Here is a 12,405-nt window from a genome sequence, read left to right on the forward strand (position 1 = left end):
TTGATGAAAATTGGGGTGTATCTGCACCATAGAATATATGGGTTGGTTGGTTGGTTTATATCACTCCTTTCTCCTTGTACAGGATAAGATACAAGTCATAGAATCATAACCACAAGGGCCATCCACTCCAACCCCGTGCCATGCAGGAACTCACAATCAAAGCATCCCCGACAGATGGCCATCCAGCCTCTATTTAAAGACCTCCAAAGAAGGAGATTCCATCACACTACAAGGGAGTGTGTTCCACTGTCGAACAGCTTTTACTGTCAGGACATTCTTCCTAATGTTGAAGTGGAATCTTTTTTCCTGTAGCTTGCATCCATTGTTCTATGTCCTATTCTCTGGAGCAGCAGAAAACAAGCTTGCTCCTTCCTCAATATGACGTCCCTTCAGGTATTTAAACAGGGCTATCATATCACCTCTTAACCTTCTCTTCTCCAGGCTAAACATACCTAGCTCCCCAAGAAGCTAAACAGATGGCCCCAAAGGAGTGGCTTGCCAACAGCCCTTTGAATGCCAGATCGGGGCTGCAGCAACCACATGCCACAGCCCCAATTCAGCAATTTACCAGCTCCAAAAGAAGCAGCAGAAAGCTGCTCCTTTTGGAGCTTGCAAAAAGTTGCCCTTGCCGTGGCAGCATGACTTTTCCTCATTTCTTCGGCGCAGCAGTCACCATGCCCCCACTCCACCCCAATGCCAGCCCTGTTGGCCAGTCTGTACAGCCCCCTAAGTCTCTCCTTGTAGGGCATGGTTTCCAGATCCTTCACCATTTTGATTGCCCTTCTTTGGTCACTTTCTTAACATCTAAGTTAGACAAAGGCTAATTTAGCCTTTGTGCTATTTCTATCATTAAGTGAGAAGGAGTCAAGAAATCAGGTCTAACTACTCCATTATCATTATTATGATCTTTATTTATACCCTACATTTCTGCTAGATTAGGACTCAATGTGACTTACAAATCAAAATGATTACAATATAGTAAAAATCTAGAAAAAAGTCAACATTAAAAAAGAACCAAACTATTAACAATATTAAAACAAATTAAAAACAAACAATAAAAAGGTTTATCATTAGACCTTCACAACCTAATGTTAAGTGGCAGAAAGCATTTGATTACTGAATTATGAAGAACTCTTCATCTGGAATTTTATGTCCAATTCTGGACACCACAATTCAAGAAGGATGTTGACAAGCTGGAGAGTTTCCAGAGGAAGGGGTCAAAAATGGTGAAATATCTGGAAACCATGCCCTATGAGGAAAGGATTAGAGAGATGGGTATGTTTAGCCCAAGGAACAGAAGGTTAAGGTGTGACATAATAGCAATGCTTAAATCTTTGAAAGTGTATCAATTTGAAGATGGAGCAAGCTTGTTTTCTGCTTCTTCAGAGACTAGGATGGAGCAATGATTTCAAACTCCAGGAAAAGATATTCCACCAAACATTACGAAGATCCTCCTGACAGTAAGAGCTGTTCAACAGTGGAATACGCTGCCTCGGACAGTGATGGAGTCTCATTCTTTGGAGCTTTTTAAACAGGCTGGATGTCCATCTGTCAGGAGTGCATTTATTTTGATTCCTGCATGGCAGGGAGTTGGACTGGATGGCCCTTGTGATCTCTCCCAACTCTATGATTTTATGGTTATTCTTCTTGCTTTTTGGAGGCTGATTTCTGTGTTAAAGTGAAGAGAACTCCCAATTTTTGTATGCATTCTAACTATTGCTGATGTGTCCCTTCAAGTTGTTTCCAACTTATGGCAACCCTAAGGCTGCCATATCATGGGGTTTTCTTGGCAAGATCTGTTCAGAAGAGGCTCGCCATTGACTATGCTCCTGTGATTTTTAGCTGCAATTTGACGTGCAAAAATGTTGATGCAATGAACATTTCTGTTGCTCAGCCTCCATGCCCAGGGAAGTTTCACTGGCTTAATTTCTGGCAATGCATAAAAAAATTATAGCAACATGCATCAGGCTGTAATTCAAGGTGCAACAGGCAAGTCAGTATAAAAAGGGAGCACTCCTGCCTATTCTGTGCTACATCAGCTCAGTGTGAAAACAGGGCCCTGATTTTCCTGGCAAGTTATTTTTACTGACTTGTGTTAACCACAAAATGTGCAGGCTTTCATTTATTCATTTGATTCCTGGTCTCTCCCCAATTAAGGACAGCAGGCAGGATATAATGCAATGCATAAAATAAAACAACTGCAGCACTGTACTGCTAACTCAACTCAACACTTACATTGTATTGCACTTTGGGGAATATGACATTGTCTGAGAATATAGCCGTTGTTTTGGTGATAACCTGCTACAAGCCTCTTGTGTAATCCTTCCTCTGCATTTCCATTTCAAAGGGTGAAGGAACATCTTAGAATGGAGTCAGTGACAATTACTTATTTACTAGTAGATTTCTGTTATTTTCCTGCATGTATTAGGAACAGTGACGGAATTACTACAGTTCTGAAGGAGTGGTGGGAGGAAAGGGGGGTGGGAGGAGAGTCTGCACCGTTTTTCTCTTGCCTGAGACCACTAGGAAAGACAACATTTTAGTCCCCCCTCTCCTCTCCTCTCCTCTCCTCTCCTCTCCTCTCCTCTCCTCTCCTCTCCTCTCCCCCATACAAATTAAATGCAAACTGCTTTTGTACAGTACTTTGAATTCAGTTTGCAGCAGTTAAAATAAGATGAAAACAAGGGGGTTAGTGGGAGGAGGAAAAAGGAACTTAGACATTTTTAAAGCAGTTGAAAAGGTCAGACAACAACAGATTAATCAGGATTGTACTTGCCAAATCGGGAGAGTTGGAAGGTATGGATGCTACCATACAGGTTAAATCTTCCTTGCTCAAAATGCTTGGGACCAGAAGTGTCTTGGATTTCAGATTTATTTATTTTTTTTGGAATTTTGGAATATTTGCATATACTTAATGAGATATCTTAGAGATGTTTGTCTTCCACATGTGGAATTGGATGCAGGCACCATTTTGCCCTCCACAAGTAGCAAAATGACTTGGATCAGTTAAGAAAACTGATAAGTAATTCAAGAAAACATGTCTTCTCAAAATACTTGACCTTATCTGTGGAGGTTGAGACTGTGATGGAGAAGGGGATTTTGCTAAATATTCTGTGGGAGTGAGACAGAATTTGACAACAAGGATTGAGGGTGATGGCAATAGTGTTCCTCAATACGGTGAGATGTATTACACTATTATCTAAAATGCCTAGTCAAAAAAAATCACACAAAATTCGGTTCAGAGGAATTTGGGTCTGTTAATACTAGTGATATTGCCAGTTCACTGGCAGATGAAGGACAGTAATGAACAAATAGCCAAGAACTAAAAGTGGAAGGAACCAAGCTTTATGCTTCTTTTAATAATAATCAAATGAAAGAAAACACTTGCAAATGTGCATGCTCTGTGTACACTCAGTGTACAGATCCTTCCATTTCCTACCTGTCCTAGGTGTTGGTCCTCTATTTGAAGATATCCTCTATTTAAAAGGCTGTTCAGCTCAAGCCTGCTTCAGTATTTTTATAAAAAAAAGAAAGAGAAGTTGGGGCCATCACACATTAGCACTTTCACAACAAAATGAATCCTCACACAAATCACCTGGCAATAGTGTTCCTCAATACGGTGAAATGTATTACACTATTATCTAATTATAGTAATTATTTCTAAAGTTCTCTTTCTCTCTCTCTCTGAGTTAGCATTTTCACATTTTATGTAAATCTGTGACTCATTTTGTCTTCTTGGACAATGCTACCCATTCCAGATACATGGCTTACATCTATCTCAAAAAAACTATCCAGTATGTATTTGCATAAGTATCTCCCCTTCCTATGGAGGTTTGAACGCTTGCAACATGTGTAATGTGCATTTTGGTAGGTCCCATAAAGGTATCACTAGTTTGTGGATTGTTTTTTTAATATAAAATTTTATTGGTTTAAAAAAACAAAAAATAGAACAAAAGTACAGTTGTGTTGTGTGAACTGAACAAACATAATAGTTCTTATTGCCTAACATTGCTTGACTTTCTTCCTTGTAGATTATACCATACAGGTTATACATATATTTAATTTAATAAGGCTTTAACTTTCCCATTTACATGCCTTAACACAATTTTTCCCTCTTCTTTACAATAGTTACTCATTATCTAAAAAAGAGAAAGAAAGAAAGCTTCTCATCATTACTTTTCATCTTTTTGTAGGCTGAATGAAAGTCCATCCTTTAAGCTGAAACATATTTTTTCCATTTTTTCTTTACCACCTCTACTATTAATTCTATTATAAATATCTTTTTATCTTATTACCTGTATATGTATCTTTAAGAGAACTAATGGTATCTTGATTGTAGCTGCATATGTAAATATACATACATATTTGTAGCATGGTTACTTTCCTACTGTAATTTGCTAACCTTTACACCAAAGAAAGAGACAATAAAGCAAACCTACATACACTTACAAATATCTGATTCCCCTTACTCTTATTGTGTCTTCTTTATTGCTCTTATCAATACTCCATTAGTTCCTTCCTAATTCCCAGTATCTCTTCCCAATATCGTAATACAGGAGCCCATTCTTCTTTTAATTTCTCTCCCGATTTACTGTTGATCAGATAGATTAACTTAACCATTTCCCTTAGTTCTTGCATTTTTATTGTCCAGTCATCTAACGTCGGTGGTTCCTCCTTGTTCCAGTATTTGGCTATGCATATTCTTGCTGCATTAGGTTTAAGCACAGATGTTATATTTAATAGATAAAATTCTGGTGTCATTGTAAATTGTATCCCAAATATCCTTTGAATCTGTAAATGAATTTTTGTCCAGTAGTTCTTTATTTTGTTACAGGACCACCACGTATGATATAGTGAACCCATGCTGTTATGACAGTGCCAGCATTTCTGATCTGTTAATTTATAGATTTATTAAGTTTCAAAGGGGTTGAGTACCATCTATTTGAGATTTTCATATGGTTCTCCTTAAGGTCTTGTGATGCTGTAAAGGAGTTGGTTTTTTCCCATGCTTTTTGCCAGTCCTCATATACTTTCGGATGGCCTATGTCCTGTGCCCGTCTTACCATACTATCCTTTATGACCAATTCTCTTTTTAATAGCACTTTGTAAATTTTTGATATTTTTTTTCTTGTCTGTCTTCCACCCTATTTCATCTACCTCACTGGTTATTTTCCCGATCCCATCTTTTTTTATGTCCTCTTTAAATTTCCCTTTAATTTGTAGATATGTAAACCAATTTAAGATCTTATTTTCTTTTCTTAATTCCTTTTTCTCTTTTATATCTATATTTCCATTTTTGCCTATTTTTATTGCTGCACTCCAGTGCTTAGGACTGGAGTGTGGCTTTGGCGTGACCTCTGGACTCTTAGGACCCATGCATCATTTAAATAGCATACCTCCAAAGAGACCCGAAGCAGTCTGTAACAGGCCATTATGTCTAATATAATCCACTAGTTTGTGGATTTTGGATGAAACTGTACTTTGTCAAATGGCCAACACAGCCAAACAAGCAACCTCAGAGGTTGGTTAAGATGACCAAAATTATTAATGAGGAAGAACACACAAGCAAGGAGAGGCTGCAGTAGTTTGCTTTTGCCTAAGCCAAATGGGACTTGGTGCTCTCCTGCCCTCTGTGTCCTGCTGAATTAATTTTGTGCAGACTATTTTTGCATTTTGAACTCAGGTTGCACCAACAGAAGTAAACTGAGACAAAGAGGAAAAGTGGGAAGAGGAGAGGGAAACTAGGACATTTAAAAAGCAGTTGAAAAAGGTGGATGACAGAGGATTAATCAAGTACGGTCTCTGCCAAATTGGGACAATTGGAGGGTATGCTGTCGCAGGCCCCCAAGCCCCTTAAGCTGGCCTTGGTAGCTTGGGTTCGGCAAAGCACTGGAAAACTCTTCTCCTTTAATTGCAGAACCTACTTTGTATTATTTTGGGCAGCAGAAAAGGTCTTTCCTCTCTCTTCTTTCTTCTTCTCCTTTTTTCGCCTTCTGCAGTAAATGTTACTGTGGTTTTATGCTTCATTACCCACTGCAGCAGTTGTCAAGGAAGCAGGAGCTTGCCCTTGGGAACTGTGGGCAGCACGACTGAATCTTAAAAAAAAAAATTTTTTTTTTGAAGAAAATAAGAAAAAGCACCTTAACACTCCCCCTATACACTTTGTTGTTTGGTTATGGAACAGGGGTGTCGTGCTTTTGTCTCTCCTATTCCTGACCCTTTCCTACCCCAGGAGGGAGTTTATTTTTAGAGCTGTCTGTCTTTTCCAGTTCGTCAAGCTTTGGTGTGGAAAGTCATGTAGAAAAGAAAGGAATTCCCAGAGAGAAAGGCAAGCAATGTTTCTCGGCAACTTGGCCTATATGGGATGCCCAGCATTTTTAGCCAGGCTGCAAGCTGGCAACATATGTTACGCTAACTCTGGATTTTGACGCTGAGACAAGGGAAGAGAGAGGCCTAAGGAGGACTGTTATGGCATGAAATACCACATTGGAATGTCCACTTCCATGGCAGGCTCTTAGGTCCCTAAATGTGGATAGGGGGTGAAGCTGGAGGCAAGGAGAGTTGGGATAGCTAAAAAAAAAAAAAAAATGCCAGGGGTCAAGCAAGAATGGAAAGCTCTAGAGAATCAGCTGGAGCCTCATTGACTGCTTATGGCTTGATCACTGCAATATTTCATTCTGGCCAGATGCAGTGATGGCACTGTAGTCCAGCGAAGTAAAGGCTAGCAATACGTCTTTTGACATGCTATCATAGGGCAGGGAAGCAGGGGCATCACTAAGGGCTGCAGGAGGAGGTGCAGACTGCATTCAGGTGACATCCAAGTGGGGGTGACACCACTGCTCCCCAAACTCCTGCCTCTTGGTAGAAACGGGCTGCAGTATTCACTAACCAGAACAGAGTTTGTAGTCAAGAAACTAGAAGAAGACTATGGTGTTTATCACACGGGAGGCAAAGCACCCAAATCCCATGCATACACAGGGTTTACATCCTGGGAAAATTCCACAAGAGCGGGATTGTTTTCAGACATGTTACGCAAACTAAGCATTGACACGACATTAACTTGTACAAAAAATGGCAAAATCACACTGCTTTTTAACTTTGGGATTTTCTCAGAGTTAAAAAGTGGAGTGATTTTGCAGCTTTTTTGCACAGGTTAATGACGTGTTAATGCTTAATTCGAGCGATGCCATCTGAAAACAATCCTACTCTGGGATTTTCCTGGGTTTAAACCCCATTTATGTACAGGATTTGGGCACTTCCCTCCTGTGTGATAAACTCTGATGATTGGGAAGAGAAGCTATGACCAGGTCGTAAAGTGTACAGATATAATAATAAATAATAATAATAATATGTTTTATTTTTATACCGCTTTTCCGAGGTGATCAAAGCGGTTCACAGAATCAATAAAAATTAACACATTATAAAAACAACATGCAATAAGACAAGCAAGATGGTGGTCGGGAGGAGGGCTTGTCTTCTTAGCAGACCGAGGCCTGTTGTCGCTGGCCTGCTTCTCTCCTCCTCAAGATGGTGGCCGGGAGGAGGGCTTGTCTTCTTAGCAGGCCGAGGCCTGTTGTCGCTGGCCTGCTTCTCTCCTCCTCAAGATGGTGGCCGGGAGGAGGACTTGTCTTCTTAGCAGGCCGAGGCCTGTTGTCGCTGGCCTGCTTCTCTCCTCCTCAAGATGGTGGCCGGGAGGAGATATAACTATGAACACTAAAGAATCATCCAAGCCATAGTTTTTCCCAGCACCGTGCATGGATATGAGAGCTGGACAGTGAAGAAAGCCAATGGAGAGAAAATCAACTCATTTGAGATGTGATGCAGGAGAAGAGTGCTGAGGATATGGTGGATGGCTAAGAATACAAATAAATGGGTTCTAGAATCTAGTCCAAACTCTTCTTGGAAACCAAGGCCCGTTACAGACCGCCGGTTGCAGCGCGGAGGAGCCGCAGCAGCCAAATCGCGCGACTCCTCCGCGCTGCAAAAAAGAAGTGCAGAAATCGCACTTCTTCCGGTAACCCGGAAGAGCCGCCGCAAGTGCCAAAGCGCGCACTCGTGACGGCTCTTCCAGGTTTAGACGTCCGGACGCGCAGCGTCCGTTATGTCAAGATGGCCGCGCCCGTCTGTATAGGACGCCGCCATCTTGCCGTACGGAATACGCGCTAGGGGCAAGGCGCATATTCCTGGCGCAACAACGGTGCCGCTTAGGCCCGTCTGTAAGGCGCCCAAGATAACTAAACTGAGGCTGTCATATTTGGCAACATCATGAGAAGGCATGAATAATTAGAAAAGACAATGGTGCTAGGAAAGGTAGAGGGCAGTAGAAAGAGAGGATGATCACATGCCAGATGGTTAGACTCAGTCAGGGAGGACACAGGCCTGAAACTGCAGGAACTGAGCAGAGCAGTTAAGGGAAGGGACACTTGGAGATGTCTCATCCAAAGGGTTTCCATAAGCCAAGGACAACTCAAGGGCAGTTAACAACAACACACTTTTTTTTAAAACAGGAAATAAACTCGAATTGACTTCCCATCACTTTTTTTTTAAAAGTTTTCTGGGCCTAAAATGACCCTGGGTTTAAAACATCATCTCAGCCAAGTTAGCAATCTTGTTTTGGCCCAACTTTGAGTCCTGTATGGAACAACAGTTGTACTGGATGTAGCTGAGAAAGGGAGTAAAGGGGAATTCTCAAGCAAGTCATAATGATGCTTACCAAACTTTTTTTTCTCTTTCCTTCTCTGTCTGGTTCATTGAGTTCAAACCTGTCACTGAAAAAATGTGGTCATACACTAGAGCAGCCACATGAAAAAGCACCAGGCTCCTGTACATGTAATCATTATGTAGAAGGAGGTGGATTCAACAGAGTATAACATGCATGACAAATTATACCGTTCTGCAGAGCTACTGAAAGTATAGGAGTCTGGCTCTCTTTTTAACTTCCCACATAGCCATCGTAACCTGAATCCAGCCAATTCATCCACTTACAATCAGAAAGGTACATAGCCCTAAAAGAACTCTACTACTTGCTTCCTGACACACCTGTGATCACATAAATTGCCCGAAAGTGCCACGAATGCTAAGTGCTGAGCCATAGGCAGAATTCAAAAAGAGAAAGCACTTCACCCTGCCTTACTTTTCAGGATTAATTTTTTATGCTTTTCCTTTTACATACACCTTTGGGTCATTAAAATTATCCATCTTTTTTTCATCAACACAAACAGCCAGTGGACCCTCTGCTGATTCCAAAAAATAAATGTTATGATATCTTCTGCTAGATCCAGCAGGTAGATCAGGTGCCCCCCTCTTAAGGAAGACACTAATAATTTCTGCAAACAAAAGGGAACCTGTGCCTTCATTAGTGACCAAGATATTGAACATTCTGGGAGCCCCATGGGGCAGGCATTAGATCTCTGATTCTTTCTGAAGAAAGGAGCTTCATTAAATTCCTGCCAGGGCATTACCATCTTAGTTCTGAATTCGCCTGGGCTTTAAAAATTAGGTAGTCTTATTTTTGAAAGAAAAAAAATCAAGCTGTATTCATGTTGTACAGTTACAGCTGCTTGATGGCACTAACCTCATGGTTCCATCCTATGGAATCTTATGATTTGTAGTTTAGTGTAAGAGAATAGCTTAGCAGAGAGAAGTTTAGTTTAGCATAAGAAAGCCAACATGACATAATGGTTTGAGAGTTGGACTATCTGGAGACCAGGGTTTGATTCTCAGCTCAGTCATAAAACCGACTGGGTGATCTTGGACAATTCACATGCTCTCAGCATCAGAGAAGGGCAAATTGCAAACCTCATCTGAACAAATCTTGTCAAGAAAAACCCATTATATAGTCACCATAAGTTGGAAACGACTAGAAGGTATACAACAACAATAGTTTAGCATACTCTGGTCCATTTTCCTAAACCACAGTGCTAGATTTCTCTAGCAGAGAATTCTAAGTCCATGGGAGTTAAAGTGGTATCAAGATGGACACTCCCGTAGTTTCACTTTGGCCCATATTTACATTTTTAAAACCTTACATTCTTTTCAGCCTGATTATGATATCTGCAAATTCAGCAAATTTTTTCAAAGATGCACTGAAATGAAATTAACCTGCATTTGCAATGGCCAAATACAGCCCCATAGGAAGGACCATAGTTTATCAGTTTACCATATAGATGTCCAATATAAAGAATTGCAAAGTGGGGTGAGGGAGAACTGGTGAAAGAAGGTGGGAAATGTGTCCATATTGTTTGGGTGATTCTGGGAGCTGCAGTCCAAAAAAGTAACTTTTCCAGCCCTTAGTGAGCTTTGATATGATTGAAAACAAAGAGTTTAAAACCACTCTGTGCTCTCTGGCTGCTTGTTGCTGTGGTGCCTCTACACTGTAAAAATAATGAAGTTTGACACCACTTTAACTGCCATGGCTCCATCCTACAGAATCCTGGGATTTCTAGTTTGGTGAGGCACCAGCACTCTCTGGCAGAGAAAGCTAAAAAACTTGTACAACTGCAGATCCCAGGATTCCTTAAGATGGAACTACAGCACTTCAAATGGTGTCAAACTGCATTATTTCCACAATGTAGATGCACAGCCGGTTTGGATTTCCACATCTGAACTTTTACAGAAATCTCCAGTTTTCCCCAAGGATGAAAAAATCCATAAAATTTGGTGAATACTTATTTAAAATGAACTTCAATCCATATCAATCCTTTGCATGTTGTGTTTGGTGATGTTGCTGAATGTTTGCAGCTCCCTCACACTATGATCTACACTTGTGTTTGTTTTTTTTTAAATGGCTTAGCCCATAGCTTGAGATGTTTACCCAACTGTGTAAAGTTTTCAGGCTCCTTGATCTGCACAATGGTACATGCGCAGGGAAGCATTTACAGGAGAGAATGAATGTCCTTGTATTTTCCATTTTTTAATTGCCCTCATCTGATGTACATGTTGTGACAGGATCCTGCTGAATAAATATATCACTGTTGGCATTGCAAGTATGTAAGACTTTGGCTTGCTGCTATAAATAGAGACTGCTTTGCAACCTTGATAAACCGCTTGGAAGCAACCCTCCCTTATTGGAAGAAATGGGTGAAGGGGGAAAGGAAAGAAATTGTTCTGTAGCTACCCCCAGCTGAGGTGTCAGCAGCACCTACAGGTCACTGAAGCAACAGTGCTGCCCGTGGGTTGACGTATAGCCTGCAAAGTGACTGCAAAACAATTTCCAGCTGTCCAGTTCTATTGACAGCAATAATTCCCCCATGGGGGATGAAATCATATTACCAGAAACAAGTGCTCATTTTCTGCCAACAGGTCACATGAGCAAACAGCAGCACGGTCCAACATGTACTACATTGCACTTGGTTTCCAGCAGTAGCTTTGTTTTTTACTTTGTTGCTCTGTGCTGGCTTTCCAGCTCTTTGATTTCAAGTTCCCATTTCTAATTGTTGTTGCTTTAAATGCCTTTTCTGCACTTTGATCTTCTTCCTGTTTCTCCTTTCATCTCTTCTGTTTTATGCACAGGTTCATACAGTTTGCCTTAGGGTTACCATAAGTCGGAAATGACCTGAAAGCAGACATCAACAGCAACAACAACAGTGTAAATCTCAGTTACTTACATGGTGAGCTGCTCCACGCTTTCGCTGAATGCTAACATTGTGAAACAAACTGTTATCTGCCCATGTGGCTGTTCATTGTCCAGTTATGCAATGGGGAATGCACAGTGGTCACTTCTGCAATCTTAGGGACTAAAGGGCAATTGAAGGCACTAACAAATAGTTGTGCATCATCCAGGAATGTGGAACTGTGAGGCTAGAATCTTGTTGGTTAGATCCAGCTAGAAGACCGTATCTCCCTGTATGAGCCTTTGTGAGCTCTGAGATCATTAGGAGAGGCCTTCTTCTCAGTCCCATCACCATCACAAGCATAGTTGAGAATCCCATTACCTACAATGGTGTAATAAAATGGTGTCTCTTATATAAAATGGCAAAATCAAGGTTTGTGTTTTGGAGACACACACACACACACCTCCATTTCTGAACTTTGATATTTGTGGATTTGATTATTCACGGATTTGATTAATATGTTCTCTGTAGGAATAGCTAGGTCATCCAGTGCAACTCTATGGTCAACTTTAACTAAAAGTTGCACTAAAAGACCTAGAAATTACTAGAGAGAATACTCCACTAGGCATTTGTAGCTCCTCCAGTACAGTTCTATGGTCAGTGTCTGTCAGACATTAACCACAGACTTGCACTGGAGGACGTAGAGATTCCTAGAGAGGTGTCCTCTCAGGTAAAAACATGGTGTTTTTGTTATTTGGTTACACCCCGTTTGGACTACTGTAATGGGCTCTACATGGGGCTGCCTTTGAAAAGTGTTCGGAAAATTCAGCTGGTTCAAAGAGCTGCTGCCAGA

This window comes from Sceloporus occidentalis, unplaced genomic scaffold (genome assembly GCF_023333645.1).
Source record: "Sceloporus occidentalis isolate IW3139 unplaced genomic scaffold, rSceOcc1.0.p SCAF_5, whole genome shotgun sequence".
Classification (NCBI taxonomy): domain Eukaryota; kingdom Metazoa; phylum Chordata; class Lepidosauria; order Squamata; family Phrynosomatidae; genus Sceloporus; species Sceloporus occidentalis.